Source organism: Habropoda laboriosa, unplaced genomic scaffold (genome assembly GCF_001263275.1).
Source record: "Habropoda laboriosa isolate 0110345459 unplaced genomic scaffold, ASM126327v1 scaffold172, whole genome shotgun sequence".
NCBI classification, from domain to species: Eukaryota; Metazoa; Arthropoda; class Insecta; order Hymenoptera; family Apidae; genus Habropoda; species Habropoda laboriosa.
In genome coordinates, this window is record NW_017100331.1 from 459503 (window position 1) to 475789 (window position 16287).

Below are 16287 nucleotides of genomic sequence, written 5' to 3' on the forward strand. Positions count from 1 at the left end.
CATTCCTTTCACACATTCCTTTTTTTCTATCTATACTACATTCTCAGATAAGCATATTCGCGCTACAATTACGATTAACACATCCTCTCGGCACGGAGCACCAAATTTCGTCGATCGTGCTGTAAGTGAAACAAGAAAAAGGGAAACCTTACGAACAAGTCCGTCAAGAGGTGTACATCCGGTGAGATTATCGTGAAAACAACGAATACATATGGTTTCACGATCCATTCATCTTGAAAACGTTGCAACGAAGAAATGTAAACGATTGTAAATCAGCAAAATCCCACTGAAATCGACCGTTCAGAGTTTGTATTCCTTTCTCCGTTCCGTTTTGAGCGTCACGTCACGTGAAACGGTAGCAACGATGCGACGATGCTCGATCCCCGACGTTGATCACATTTATGGCGTCATTCTCGCACCACAGTTGCACAGGCGTAGATTGGCATCCTTGAAGTACGTTTGAGGGTATGGTACGTAACGTGGCCATGGTCCGGTATAATTATTTCTACAGCTTATCACAAGTACTCGTCGGTCTTCCCGTTCGTCCTCGACACTTGGGACTTCTGTAACAGGAAAAAACGAAGTTGCATTGGCATTACTCTACTCCTTTTATAGATATACTTGAATCGATTTACTTTCCATTTTATTGTAGTCAATTTACAAAATTTAAGGATAGACTAGCCTAATTTAACTAGTTAGACAGTTGTTTGGGGTTGTACAAGAGATTGAGAATTTTAGAATATTGTCCTTTATTACTGTACCATTTTTTATCAGTTTGCGACTGAATAATTTCCTTATATTTTTTTAAATTAAACGTATTGTATCTACAATACTGATATTGATTATCAGTGAAAGTGAAGTTAAAATTAATTTTTGATGGATTAGTCGAAAGAAAGAAGAATAAAGAAGAGATGGGGTCAGTGTTCATTTGCAAAATTTTTGAGAATAAAATGAACAGAGTGTTATTTTTATAAAGAAATTGTTGAGTAAAATACATTTAGTACAGTCTAGTATTAACAAGAATTAAATATTTGTAATCGTTATACTATTAAACTAACTAAACCATAGATTCCATATTTGGCAACGTAAATTTTATGGTTACTTATATTATGAACAAATAGTTATAATACGTTTGATTTGGATTCCTGCGAAAAAGTAAGGGAAAATACAATAATCTTGGAAAATCATTTATCTGTACTTCTATTTTCATTTCTCACATTTTGTCATACTGTTGAAATACTAAGATTTGAAATGGATTTATAATTAGGCACACTTAGATCGATTAGGATATAGCACCTGAATAAATATAGTTTGTCAATCTTTAGTATGGAATATCAAAGGTATCTAATTCTGGCAATTTTAGAAAGATAAACGCTGCAACGCGATGACGGATATGTCAAAAATAGTTGTACCATTTTGAAACAATCACAATTTATAACAATAAACGACAAAGTTTCATCTTATGAAAAAAAAAACAAAAACTCTCATGCTTGTTTTAATAAGTATAAACAAAATGAACGGTATAAAGTATAGTTGTTTCAAATGGTATTAAGCTGTAACCATTTTATCATTTGTAAATTTACTTAGAAATGTTATCTGAAAGTTGATATACAAGGTGAGTCACGAGAAACAAAACACCTGAATATCTTTGCAAGGATCGAAGATGGGAAAAAATGTCAAGGAGGAAAGGTTGTACTGTTCAAAGGGCCTACGTATGGGGATATAAACAGATCCTTTGTTTGACGTTATCTTCAAGGTTATTTGAAGGTTATCGGTATTTTTTTTAACCCTTTCATTGCTGTTAGTGACTACAGGCGCTTTGAAAATTTACTCGCACAGTGCTGCTGGTGCTTTTCGACACACTTGCACCTTAATTTAAGCTTCAACTCTTGTCCTTTGCGTACTTAATTTTTAAAACGCTAAATTAGAAAAATTTTTTTAATTTTACAACACCGAAACAAAAGATTTTGCAGCCACGACTGAACATCTGCTTCTAGTTTCTAATTTCACAGCGTGGTAGCTGATTTGACGTTTTCTTCTGTCATCAATCCTAACAGAAATATTCAGGTGTTCTGTTCTTCATGACTCGCCCTATACATATATAAGTCAAAGAGCAAGTGAGGATAAAATTTTTGAAAATTAAACAATTGTTTATTTCTACGTGAACTCAAAGCGAACATCAAGTATCAGTCACATACATATTTATAAAATTTGAGCGATTTATACGCGTGATCTATCGTTGTGAATTGTTCGAAACTGTCCATGCATTTAAAATCACTTCGAGAATGATTTTCTACCAACTTCTTCATTCTTAATATTGAAAAGTTCCTCTGGCGAAACCCATTTTCCCGAGATCGAAATCTCTCCTCTATGGATCTATTGATCTGCCCCTGATCATCAAGAAATGCTGACACGGAAGGGCGGTTTCACAAATTGATTAAAAAAAAAGAAAGAAATGGAAATAATATATTGTTGAAGTGATAAAAGACTTTTCCGAATGAAAAGATAAATGTTACAGCATAGTTGAATTAAATACATAAACCAATTCATATGTTCAAACTAATTCAATAGTGACGTCAGAATAAGTAAAAGCGAAATCTGAAATGCTTGAATTAATATGGTACTTGCAACTTGTAACAGAACAGTTAAGAAAACAACTTGTTTATTTAAATCTGTTTAAATACTTCACATTTAAAAGCAACGCTCTTTTTAATTCTTCTAGTGTAATTATTTCTTCCACTGATGTAAAATAGAATCTCTAATTTTCATACAAATAATAGTATACCTTCTAAGAGTTATATTTTGAAATCATTTTTAGAGAAAGAGAAATGTTACTAATGTTTTTTATACAAATTTGTCACAATTTTTCGTATCGCTCTGTTTGTCAACTATTTTACATTGATAATTGCGAATAAATTAGAATTATCGTTATATACCTTGGAAACAAAGTGACGAATAATCTACGCTTACATATTTTCATATTCATGTTGTTCTTACACAGTTTCAATATTTCTCAAAACTAAAAATATGTTGCTTATCAGTAATAGCAAATGATAAATGAATATATAGAGGATTTCATGCATTGTATAACTTCAAGGAGATTAACATAATATCATATTAAATTATTTCTCCACCTCTTCGTCAAAGGGTAAAGAATAAAAATGATAGACCATGTTAAAATTATAGATAAGACGCTAAAACTATTCGACAAATTTCAGCGTAAAAATATATTTAATATTAAAAGAGGAAAATTATTGGCATATGTACCTATCTATACAAATAAGTAAATACACAATTTGTGAGAAAGAATGTATGTGATTTTCATATATGCATATGTCTGTAGATTATTGAATGGCAAAATATGTCATATTATGATTATAAAAAGAATCAACAAATTTTTAAATTATTTTCAAATGTCAAAATTTGTACACTATTTTTATCTGAAAGAACGTCACTAAAATTAAAATTAAAATTATACTATTGTATTTGACAAGAAGAATGTTACAATCCCAAATAGGGCTGTTTTAACCCTTTTTTTTTAAAGTAAACACTACACAAACAATATTTTATTAGAGACCCTCAAAACTCAAAGACTATTATCTAAATTATAAAAAACTTTCGTTGAATAATTAATAACTTTTTACCACAAAAAGTTAAAAACTGATCTATACAAAGATTCATATAAATTTGGTATTTCAAGCTCATAGTATCCTATATCGTTAAACTCGCCTTGGCATCAGGTCTGTGAAGTCAAAAATATATGCTGCCATTTAAAAAACCATCGATGACCTTTAAAAACAAAAACCCTGTAGAGAACGTCAATCAGAAGATCTCTTTGCATCATAATATTTGCGCCCTTGAACAGTACAACTATCCTCTTTGACATTTTCTTCTATCTTCAATGCAAACAAAGATATTTAGGTGTTCTGTTTCTCGTGATTGACCCTGTATTCAACATTTTAACGACAGTAAACTTAATTAGACTCTGTCGAAATTAAGAATTAACATGTACTTCCTGAATACACTTTCACGTTCTTAATCCTATGCACTCCTTTGTCGAGTATGACTCGACGTCAATTTTATTCGCAGGTATCACACTCGACATTTTTAAATTGCCAGTTTAAATATGTATTATATTTCGCAATATTATTTTTTTTTAATCAGATAAGCAATATTACATTTATGTGTAACAAAAAAGTCCAATTGTTAACAAAAAGGGTCGTATAAACGTAATGCAGCGATTGTTTACATTGCTTTCTATCAATCAGCTGTCCTTTGAAGTACATTTCAAATAAAACACTTAACCTTCTACTGTCGAGACGCGGTTTTTGAGACGTAAAGCCTGATATGGAGTCTACGAAACTCCTGAACTTCCAGTTAGTTTATACATAAATATAGAACATCTCTGACAAGTTTTCTTACTGATTTACCTTTATTACACATTTTCCTAACGAACATTACAGAATAGAGTGGTTGGTTGTATTAATTTCATTTTAATATAACAATGTTGAGTTCTAAATAGAATGGGAGAAAACAAAAAAGATAGAATCAACGGAGTCTCTGGGACTTTTGTTTCGCCAAAAATGTGCACAATACCTAAAACGCTCCTAAAGACACTTATCTCCCCTTGCGTCGTCTAATGGATAATTCGAACAGTTCTCACATCGCGCGTAATACACAACCGGCGGCAAAAGTACGATCGGAAAAGTTGTCCGAGCGGAGGCACCACGGACGATCGACGAACAGCTTTGTTTAGCGGGAATCTAATGGGCAGACGGGGGGGAATGAGCAGCAAGCAGCAGCTTTGGAAAGGGACACACAAGTCTCTGCGCGTCGGTGTCGTCGTCGTCGTCGTCGCGGTGATTTACATGCAGCCCGGAGGCTGTGTCGTGGTAGCTTTTACCGTCCTCTCCTCTTCTACTCAGTTCCCAACCGCCCCGTGTTCCCGTGTGTCTGTGTGTGCATCTACGCCGGGCGTGTATGTGCACACAATCGAAAACTAGCCAGCTCCGCGAAAATCGTCGAAATCCGGGAATTGGGTTTCGCGTTGGCGCGTCATTACTTTGTTTATGAGCACAGGAACGCGGCGAGACAGCGAAGAAAAAGTGTCCACGGACACACCGGGCAATATTTACCGGCCAAGCGACACTGTACCGTGCCGCGTTTCACGATTTTTCCAGTGGCACGAGTTTTTTGGAGCCGGCTGATCCACTTTGCCCTGGAACCCACCAACCAATCGCCACGCCGCTTTGGCAGGCTACCAATACGAACCGACCAGCATGTTTCAGTGTCCCCGGACATGTGACTTTTCCTACTTTCTTCCCTCCCCAAACTCTCTTCTTCGGAAATTCTGTATCTTTATTAGCCCTTCTATATCTCACCATTTTCCTTTCTTTTTTCTATCATTATCAACCTTTCTATATAAAATTTCTTTTTTTTTCTTTATCAGTCTTCCTATATCCAACATTTTTTGTTTTATCTTTGACGGGTGTTATTTCTTTTTCGTGCTCGAGTTTGCAAGCAACTACTGTAGATCGTTCTCGCGGTTCGCTGACGAGGGCGCGTGAATTTTCATAAGAGGCACAACACGATGAGAACGACGAGATACGCGGCGAGTGGTCTTGAAACCCTCGCAGCAGGTGAAAGGTAAAGGACTGGATTGCGTGATGAGATGCATTACGAGCGATTACTCCTGTTTCTCCTGTTAACTCCTTCCCTCACACGCATACCGTAATTCGTTATTAAACAGCTGTTTCGAGGAGTCTAATGGGAAGCTTGCACAAATTGTTCGTTTGAACGGCGAAGGTCTCTTGATGATTTTGCCTTCTCTCGTTGTTTCGCTGGATAAAATATACGCGTGCTGAAAATTCAGTCGACTGAATTGTATCACGTTCGTTTCTTTATTTACGAAATTCTTCAAATAATATTAAACGCTTAATGTTGACGCAGTGAAATGTAAAATGATATTACGGCGAAATTTATACATAATACACTACCGATCAAAAGTTTGAGATCACCTGCCAATTTACACCTATATTGAATCTGCTGCTAATTCTTCATAGATTTGGAATTGATGTTGTGGAGATCGATAGCAATTTACCTCATTTCGATCGATTTGAATGGTAAAAAAATTCTTTAAAGTTGTTAAAATTTTCTGGAAATTTTTGTGTAAGTTGTAATGCACAGTGATTCCAAATGTTTTGTCGGTACTTAATGTAAGTTTTAATGATAAGTCGTAATTTTTATTACGTAGTGCTGTAATACATACAATTTAAGTCTTATGTGCGATAATTAGAAGTAACTACTGATTTATAGACAATTAATGTTGTCTCATAAAAATCAGTTTAACCTGTCTGGTTATATAACATGGTATTTATTTAATACCAGGAAACTTCAGCCACAATTCATCATAGTTACGTGAATCATGATAGTAAAGATTTTAAAACAAACGTTTACAATTTCATTAATTTCTGATGAGCAAAATCATTCATTTTATACATCTTTCTTTGTTGCTATATTAATGTTTATCTTTACTGCAATTATTTATACAGGGTGATTCACCTAACTTGATGGATTGAAATTGCTCGTAAACTGTACGAAATAGTGTATGAAGCAAAAGTTGCATGATTTCAAGGGGCACATATGTTGCTATAATGGTTTTTTTTTACATTGTTTTTATACATAAAGTTTTGAAGGTCACCATAATTTTTTTTAATGGAATACCCTATATTTCTTTCGGGAAATTAAGAGAGCATTAAAAGCTGAGTAAATAAATTATTAAGGTATAATATGTCTAAAATAAGTATTTATTGAGAGTTTCACGATAGAAGTTCTATTCTATTGAAACGAATTTATGTAAAAACACACAGAAGCATATTTCTCTACTCTCTATTGTAAATTGAAATCATGCAACTTGAAATGAACTTGAAATCACACAACTTTTGTTTTATACACTATCTCGTACAGCAAGTAATTTACGAGTAATTTCAGGTCGTCAAGTTAGGTGAATCACCCTGAATATTTCATTATATTATATTCAATAAGTGTCCTAATACCTAAATACTTATGAACGAGAGTATAAGTACGTCATAAGATAATATAAAAATGAAATCTTTAAAATAATCAAACCGTTTGAATAATACGATATGCAATTAAGTAAAAACCTCTTATTGACAAACTCTTTTTTCTTCTATAGTTTCTTCTTTCTACCTACTCTGTACTTCATAATACAAATTTTTCCAAGTCTTAACATTCCACTGTAATAATTAATTCGTACAATATTGAATTCATTAGCGACTCACTGTGCAATTATAACTTACAAGCGAACAACTTGTAAATATGCCAGTGAAGATCACGAAGTTAGAATCTTCGGTTTGTTGAATACAAAATATCTCGTAATTTATATGCAATGTGCTAAAATTCACCTAAAAGCTATTCCTGTCTTACTCATATTTTATTACATTTCACTGTACACTCAAGCTCTCTTTGCAGCCTACCACAAACTTCACCACTCGAAACACCAAGCGAAATCGTACGAAGTCAGGGCAGTTCGTGTACATAAATTTCGTACATCAGGGATTTATTATTAGCATAACTCTTTCGAGGCCGCTAGTATCCCCCTTCATCCTACTTCATAATTTTATGTCCCTGTGCCTTCTTTCCCTGAATGAAAGCCATTCTTATTCCCGCCGCGACTTTCAGCAGCACCATTCAGAAACGGTATATGGACAAGAAAACGAGGAATAACGGAGAAAACTGACGGGCAAATAGAAACAAAGAAGAGAAAGTGAAGGATTGGAACATGACCTCGCCGAGATTTCACGTCGAACCGTTTTCTGTTCGTTGAATATCAGGTTGCCCTGTAACAATCAAATTATACAGGGTGCGGCCGAAAGTTATGTACACATTAGATGATTCCTTTGTGAAAAAGTAAAAAAAAAAAAATGGAGCAAAAATTTGTTACCGGAGGTTTAGTTTTCAAGAAAATCGAGTTTGAAAATCCCCTGTAAAAACTAAGATTCAGATAAAAAAATATATTTTCCTTATCTTTTTCTTTTTTCATAAGAAATCATCTCGTGTCCACTTGTACGAAACTTTCGGTCGCACCCTCTATGTATCGTTGCGCGTAAGTATAAACAAGAATGGAAGGGACACCTAGGTATTCGCCATAAATCGTCGGCTATATGTATAAGCTGCTTCTTGGTTTCAGAAACGCCTCGTGCCGCGATCTCCGAGTCGCTAAGCGTGTTAACGTTAATTAATGAATCGCGTGGAATTAATTTTGCACAGGCTTAAGATTTCTGCGTTTACGTATGAACAGTATTAAGTGCATCATCCATTTTTCTGCCGGCACTGGTGTTTTTGCTATGCAGATTGTGGAACAGAAATACTTTGTACGTTTGAAAATATCGTAAAATAAAAAGTTATTTATAAATTTGAAATATAGATTTTACAGTAACGTCATTTAACATTTTACTGGCTCGACGTTACACGTTTAATATTATTTGAAGAATTTCGTGAATGAAGAAGGAAAATTTTACATTATATAAGGAGACTGAGAATGTGGTTAAATTGAGGCATTCTTACATAACGTCTCAACAAAATTTGGGGACTCTAGAACAGCTACGTAAGTAAGTATATGTTTCAGTATTATTTCGTTATCTCAAACATGAATCAGTAATATAACTCCCTTATTCTCCCGAACGTAAACTTGAAATTAGAAGAAGTGGTTTAAGGTTTTAAGGTTAAGGAATAATATGTTCTTAATTATTATAAGCTACAATTTTAATCAAAATCTTCCAAAATTGTAGTGTCTTCATATTCCATATTATTTGGTGCTTAATATTTCACTACTATAATTTTTTTATTAAATTCGAACAGTCGCTTTAGGAGTATCAAATCAAATGTTTCTACCGTTCAAACTTGAATTATGCATCGATAAATATAATTATTCGTTAATAGATAAAAGGTTTTAATTTTATTTAAAACGATAATTAAATTATCGCATTTAAAGTTACCCAAAAGTGTACACAACATTTCGTAGTGTAATACGGTAAAGGATGTAGCCGGATGAACGGGTCAAAAGTGTCCTTAAACCAAATTGCGATGGACCACACGATAGCTTACGGAAAGAAAACATTTGACACCAAGTTTCAACTCTGTATCTCGACCGAGGAAGGGTTAGTTACAGGGAAAATTCGGATTATCAATCTTTCCTTTATTTTCCCTATTTAGTGGAAAGAAAAAATTCTGAAAAAAATCAGGCACATTGCAGATACGGGGATATACGTTAGTGAATTTTCTTCAATTTTTCCGTTGCAAATCCTAGCTGTAAAGAAATACGGATTTCTTTTGAAATATCAATACAACTTTTCTTATACTTTGTTTTTAGCAGTAGTATCTTAACGTAACTATTATCTTCAAATTTTTCAAATCATCTGACAAGGTTGTACTGCACGAAAAAGGATATTCACTTCACGGCTGCAATTGAAGGCTCAAAGATCAGCAAATTGAACGAGATCGAAAAAGAGAACTTGCAAAGATGCATTGGCGACGAACATTTAGTACACGCACACAAATTTGCTATAGGCAAATTTAGATAGCAAAGACAAAAAAGAGGAAGAAAACAGGGGGTGGGACTCTCTGGTAGCACTTCCCGCAGCCAGTCATTCATACATATACAAAAGCTCGTGCCACTCTTCACCGCGGGGATGAAAGATCGGGCGTCGATGGTAAAACGTGCTTCCCCGGACTTGCTAATGGATTCCGCACTCTGATTTCACCTTCTTCCCATTTTTTTCATTCTTTTTTCATTTTTTTTTCATCCCGTGGTCCACTTAAATCCATGTATTTTCCATGGCTTTGTCCAGGTACACGTACTTGGCATTCTCGCGCAAAGCTATATGCATAATTGAAGCACCTCTGGCGAACCCTTTAACTTTCAACCTTCGGGAAAACTCGTTTATCGTGTATTTTATTATCGAACACATCCGATTTCATTAAGCCTGCGAGCAATTAAGGATTCGTTTGGGGGGTAAGAATCGGATTTTCACGGTAATCCCGTTTTTCTCATAGAATTGAAGTGTCGCGAAAATAAAACCACGATCCTTCGCTTGTTTATCGATAAGATATACAAATATCTTCTTCCAGTGCCGCTTCGACATTCGTTCTTTTTTCATTATTTCCCCTTTAAGGGGAAACGATAGCTCGCGAGTGGCTAAAGATCACATCTTCGAAATATTACGTTTACCGTGAATTGAATCTGTGATCGAGATTATCAATATTCTATTTTCTGTCTGCGCGTGACACTTGCTCTTGACACTTGTTCTTGATACAATATGTAAGTATTCTGACTTCGCCTGTTTAGTTGAAATATTCCGACTGTAAAATTGATGTTTAGGATGAAGAATTTTAAAGTTGACGTAACACAGAGTAAAATCATTTTTCAACTTGAAAAGATTTTTCAATTATGAGGACAATGTGTCATTTTATTGTTTATATGATTAGGACAATAAGTTGTTTGTGATACATAAAATTTAATTTTCAAATCTTACATATCAACGCATAATAATTAATGATATTACAATAATGGCGCATGTGTAACAATACGTAAGTTTATTAATGTTAGTATCACTATTAGTTACACGTGACCTTTGGAAAATTCAAAATACAAAGTTAAATAATTTTAACAAATTAGAAAAACATTTATAAAACATCAAATATCACTCTGATAATATTTACATTTTCTTTCACAGACTACCATTTCTTCAAGCAGCTGAACAATTTTTTTAATGAATAAATAATTACGAAATGATAGACACTGTAAAAGTAGCATTCAAAGAATTTTTTAATTCAGACTCCAATGATTTCTACAAATTTGGAATATTGAAACTAATTAATCGTTGAGAAAAATGTATCAAAATCGTGTGAAAATGATTTCGATTAAATGCATTGTTTTTTGAAGAAACACAATGTATCTAAAGTTTCATTTCAAGTAGTGAGGATGCGAGACATTGATTATTCCTGGACAATTTATTTTTATCTGTCTTTCTGATTACGTAAGAACGACAATTTCATCTAATATTGGTCCCTATTATAACCGAAAGCAATTAACTATATTTCTGTTCAGTTCTAAAACGATACAGGGGTATCGTCATTGTATTAATATCGTCGTCCGTCGTTAATGCAGTTTCCAGGTGGCAATTAGTCATCGATATTACTTTTCGGAACATGTGTCAAATGCTTTCTAGGACTAATTTCCTTAAATACTGTCATTTAACCGGCATGCCTTATAACAAACGGTTTGCAGTTACAATGAACAAATTATAGGTATTTATATTTCGGGTTGCGACATCATATTTCGCGACAGAGCTCTTTAATCATCCGAGTTTCCACGCCGAGTCGTAATAGATGTCGCAATTTCATTTTAATTTATATCGGTTTTGACATTCAGTCAAGATCATCGTTCATTCGAATATTTTAGAAATGTCTCATTTGTTAATCAATTGTCTTTCTAGTGTTTGGAAAATTTCTGGAAATTTCTTTTAAAGCTAAAAAATGTAGTTAAAAGTAGGTAACTTGGCTTTATTGAAAATATATTTTTCATTACCTTAAAAAAAAATTCATAATTACAGCAATTAAATTATATCATCACCAAATATGTTAATCAACGTTAACCAATTTATTTTGAAATACGGAATGTAGAATTTTACTGCTTCGTTTCCTTTTATTACGCTCTGTTTTCCTTCCACATTATAATAGAAATTAAATAGTGATATTAAATGTATTATATACATAAGTATACTCGTTGATTTGTAAAAAAAAAACTTATACAAATTTGACAAAAGCATTCTTATTAGATTATTATAAAAAAAATCATTTCTAGATCACTACTAAATAACTTAACTCTAGAAGAACAACCGGCCGGGTCAAAAATGACTCATTAGCAACATCCCAAAAATGAATTTTTATGTAACTTGAAACGTGATTAAAATATCTGTCTCATGTCGATACAAATAGCAGTAAACATGCAGCAAACAAAGTCAGAAAGTTGCAAACGATATTTCTTATCAGTATAGAAAATTCGTCTTTTTTTGAAAAGTTTCTAATGGATCCATCAAGTGTTAAACACAGTATTAGTTTACTAATCTCCATAAATTATATTCCTACTTATTCCTAAAAATTTTTAATTCTTCACCTAGTCCAGTGATATCGTACACTATAAACGAACCAGCACCGCATTCGTAACACCCATAAACCCCAAAAAATAAATCACATGAGTGACACGAGTGACAAAATTTAGGAAATGCGGTGCAATATTTTACATTGTAATAAGCTGGTCGATTTCTCGATAAGTAACAATTAATCTCCGTGGAGTGAAGTGGCTGTATTTGGTGGCTTGAACTGAAAGGAAGGCGATACAACGGGTAATCCAGGGTTTCGTAAAGTTCCATAGCGTGGAGTTATTAAGTTGGCACGAGCGGTCGCGTCCAATACCGGAAAAGTGGTGGAATTTAATTTAAAAAATAGGTTTGTTGGTGGCACCGTCGCATAGAGCGCACAGTTTTTTATATTTTTAATTTCCACCGGAGACCGTCGTTTCTATCTGTCACTGACATACCGAACCCTCCCCCGCCCCTTCGCTCTTTTTGCCTCATCCCTTTTCGAAACGAGCGAAAAAGGACAGAGAAAAAGAGACAGAGAGGAAAAGAGTGGGAGAGCAGAGAGAAACACACATCGGAGCTATCCTGTCGATGTATGATCTGGCCACTGATATATGGCGGTAACGTGAGCAAAAATGCGAGGCCGATTGAATTACATTGAGTTACGTGTCGTTACGCAACGTATCTACGGACAGAGAGAAGCCTCGGTAAATTTATAGTACGACCTTTCAGTTACGTTTGATTTTGAAAAATCGTCGCCACCCGAAATTACGATCCCACCCACGCTCCGCGCGTTTTGGCACGTGCGCATCGACCATATTTATTTGTCCCACGTGTTCTCTCAGGGAACACTTTCTGTTTCCCTCTTTCTACCATGTCTCCCGTGTTTCTCGTTTCTCCTTTTCCCCGTTTCGACCTACCCCGGGTCTCTCTTTCTTCGTCGAGGCGGCGTTCCCGATTTCGGATGCCGCCGCTTTCCGGCAAAATATGCGGGCCCGAGGATACCACGCTTTATAATATCACGACTGACACTTATCGTTATGCATTCTTAAGTAATAAATCTGAAACGAGCCGCGGAAATGCTCGAAAATTTCGGGAGACGCAAACCTCCGACCGCTTGCAAACGGGCCACGTGCTGATCTATGTATAATGTCTGCACGAAAGTATGCGTTCTACATGCAAAAAAATCCGAGTGCCAATAAGTACAGTTCGACAGAAACAGAATAATTGATATAAACAATATTTTGATCATACGACGATTATAATAAATGGATACATCTTTGTCCTAGATAATGTGAAAATAGAGAGACATTATGCAGGACAAAATTTGCATAGTTTAGAGTTGTGAAGCAAAAAGTACTAAAAATACAGGGTGGACCAAAAGTCGGGTACTGTTTTAACGAAAATGGTTTAATTTATACGTTTTTCTTGCTGACCCTTAAGATGAATACATAAGAGCGTGTAGCAATAGTTATCTGGCGAATGCAAGGAAAGAAGTGCAATAAAATCAGAAATAAGTTAAGTGGCTCGTGAAATTTTATTATTAATTTTTTCTTGTTAGAAAACTAACGTTTCTTCTATACTTTTAAAAGAAGCAAATTTCATTAAAGTATAACCGCATGGTATAATTTTCGTTCCACTAAAGCACGTCGAAATAAAAAAGCATCACAGTTCTCTTTGAATATTAAATAATTTTTTAAATCACTATTTTCTCGGGAGAAGTTCCTTTCCCAATTTTAATATTTTAAACTGATTTTCGCAAACGATACTTTCCACAGAATAGAGATTAGCCTCCAGCTGCCGAGTAATACTTCCATCTCATTATACAATCATCTTCGTGCTTACCTATGGGTAAGATTTTCTTTGGGCTTCATTTTCATGTTATTTTTTTGTATACCTTGTAGCAGGGAAAGGAATGTGTATGTACGAGCAGAAACAGTATTAATGAAAGTTCATATCGATATTTCTCTTCTATTCTTCATTTTATCAAACTCTTAATGGAACACGTCAATTTTCTATACTTCAAGGAATAATATTGACCTCTGCATCTTTAACTTGGTAAATTTCAGTTGAAAATGAAGTATTTCAAAAACATTTCACACTCTTAATTGCTATCCATTACACATGTAGTAATATCGAGAGATTGATGGACCATTAGTCACTGACAATTAAAGCACATGTTTGCAAGGAGCATTAATTGGTCCGATATTAGGAATGTCTTATATCTCGCCTGCAAATTGAATCTCGCGAATACCTTAGCAGCCTCAGACGTACGTATTCTTAGATATATGCAAAGACATAAATTTTTGCAAAGAGTTCTAATTGCGATTGACGTACATATATCACGCGACGAACAGAAGTTTCGAGCAAAAAATAGAGTTCTAAGTAGATCCAGATTTTCATAAAATATCTCCCTACACCTTGCCTATTTTTCCAGTCAGCTATTATCGCGCTATTATCGAATAATTTTAACTATCGCGCACACATTCAAATCTAATCAGCGAGGAAAAATCATGAAAACACTCGCAGAGTGGAGTGCAGCTCTGAAGAACTACTCCAGTTTGAAGCGAATCTTCCCGTATCGGGTTCTTTCTATGAGGTATTCCTAGGAATAAGCGAGCAGAGAATCTTCCACCTAGAAACCTTCAACTAGGCGATGCAATTACTAAGCGATAAGAACAAAGGCTGCGCACTGCGCAAAGTGAATTAAAACGGAAACAAGCGAAAGGGAAGGAAGAAGTTTCTTCGTTGTTCGCCAAAAACCATCTTCTCACATCGCTCTAAGCTACGTTGAACCGTTGTCTCCTCTCTGTATCGCTTAAAGGCATCGATTAATTCTCAGTTATACAGGTCACGCGGGATTCAGCCGAAAAACCCGACCGGTCGGTTATTCGTGTAACGACTATTATCGAGAGCCATCCCTCCCTCCAATCCCTGAACTTACATATCATGCTGGCCGCTTGAGCAAGGACAAGCGGCGCTGAGAAGGAAAGAAGGAAGGAGGGAGCGCGACATCCCGGCAGTCGAGATAGAGAAATGCGTGTGTGCGCCAGCAAGGAGGGAGAGAGAGAGAGAGAGAGAGAAGAGGGAAAAGAAAAGCGTGGAGGGTTAGCCGGTCTCTTTAGCTCGGATATGTGTACATGTGGTGTATAAATGCTTGTCTGTATGTGTGCGGAGGGGTTAGGTTGTCCACGTGGCGCCGCGGCGCGCCGTTCCGGCGCCGACGTCCCGCACACATCGTGAGCTCAGTTTCACTTCAACCCCCAAGCGGCCCAACCAGACGACGACTAGCTCTCGTCTCCAGGACTCGGCCTCGCCGCGAGACCAGGCTGCGTTTCGCGCCGACTGTATCGACCTTGTTCCCTCTTTCACTAACTTTCCTAGCGCGACCTTCGACCTATGCGACCGCGACTCGACGACACGTTCACTTCCGCGTCTGCCGACGGAATTTTGATGGACGGCGTCGTTACGTCGAACGTTAGGGATCGTGACGTTCTCTCCCTCCATCCGCCCCCTCACTCTCTCACTCACTCTCTCTCTCTCTCTCTCTCTTTCGCTTCCTTTTTCTTTCTCGTTCTGGTACTTTACGCTGTTCGAGGGATGGTGTAATGGGTATTGGTAACGTAGCCAGTTCGCTAATAGGACGGGATAGATTAGATGGGTTGTGATAAGATTTAGTTTATTGAGAGGGTATTTCCTTTGGATGGTAATGAGAGGCTAGGGTTTGAATGAAGATTCGTGAAAAGTGATGCTGGATTAATTGCAGATTGTGCAATTCAGCGGGAATAAACAGTTAAGAAGAATAAACTGACGGAGACGTCGGTTATTTAAGTTTGAAGCTTTGTTAATCTTTTTCTTGAGATTTCAATTAGGCGTGAAGATTTTTTAAATCTCCTCTGAAGGTAAATTAGTTATATATTAATATATAATTAGTAGCAAAGGAACATGCGAAATATTTCTTTGTGAATGGTGTAATACAATATACAGGGTGGGCCAAAGAAATTTTCTCTAGTATATAAGGTTCTCTGTGGATCTATCAGAATTTTAGATTAAATAAAGGTATTCTTTCAACAATATAATTGTACTTTATTATATTTCATTACTATAATTCTATGTCACAAAGAAT

At 35.6% G+C, this 16287-nt stretch overlaps 1 protein-coding gene across 1 annotated transcript in view; it reads right to left on the reverse strand.

Annotated features, from left to right (window-relative positions):
- Nucleotides 1–469: 469 nt before the first annotated feature.
- Nucleotides 470–16287, reverse strand: part of LOC108574448 (forkhead box protein O-like) — a 246565-nt gene continuing 230747 nt past the window's right edge. The window contains exon 8 of the mRNA XM_017937041.1: nt 470–563. The gene's annotated coding sequence lies outside the window, so the exon portion shown is untranslated. The remainder of the gene's footprint in view (nt 564–16287) is intronic.